Below are 735 nucleotides of genomic sequence, written 5' to 3'. Positions count from 1 at the left end.
TGACATCAATATAGAGTTTATTATTCATGTTCATGGTCTTTTGTGTCTGTGGTGGTTTAATTAGTCTTTTACCTCTTTGTTTTCACTCAGAGTTTTATCTGCTTCTGTAACTGAACAATATTAAGAGACGTGTGATGAAGGCTCAGTAATCGTGTTATTAGTGGTGGAAAGTAATTAAGAACATTGCAACTCTTGGCTTCTTACATGGTTTCATTTCCACAGATGCTGAAATGATGGAATATCTCACTAGAAATCAGAGATTAGAGAACGAGTGTAAAAACTCAAGACAGATTTGTGAACTTTGTTGTTTCTTCTTTCCTGTCTGATGGATCATGTGACCAGACTCACCTGCTGACACGCTCTGCTGGTGTTTGTGTGTTAGCTGTTGAATACGTCGCTGAGCTGAACACAGAGCGGTTGTGTGGTGCAGGTGTGAGACCTCAGGTCACTGAACACACACCTGCTGAGAAGAGTTAACAGCTTTAACTTGACTAGAATGATTGACATTTTATTTTTTTCATTCACAGTTGAGGTTCTTCTCTGTGAGTGTTGGCAGATGACGTCGTACATGTGGAAATATGCTGAACATGTGTTGAGTCTCAGTGAGTTGTTGTGCTCTCCTATGACCACTAGAGGGAGACACTAATCCACAGAAAGCCTCTGCAGAGAGAGAGTGTGTGTGTGTGTGTGTGTGTGTGTGTGTGTGTGTGTGTGTGTGTGTGTGTGTGTGTGTGT

Source organism: Seriola lalandi, unplaced genomic scaffold (genome assembly GCF_002814215.2).
Source record: "Seriola lalandi dorsalis isolate HSWRI2012SDOR001 ecotype SW California unplaced genomic scaffold, Sedor1 jcf7180002049883, whole genome shotgun sequence".
Classification (NCBI taxonomy): domain Eukaryota; kingdom Metazoa; phylum Chordata; class Actinopteri; order Carangiformes; family Carangidae; genus Seriola; species Seriola lalandi.
The sequence above is the reverse complement of the archived record's forward strand: the minus strand, read 5'-3'. Positions refer to the sequence as shown.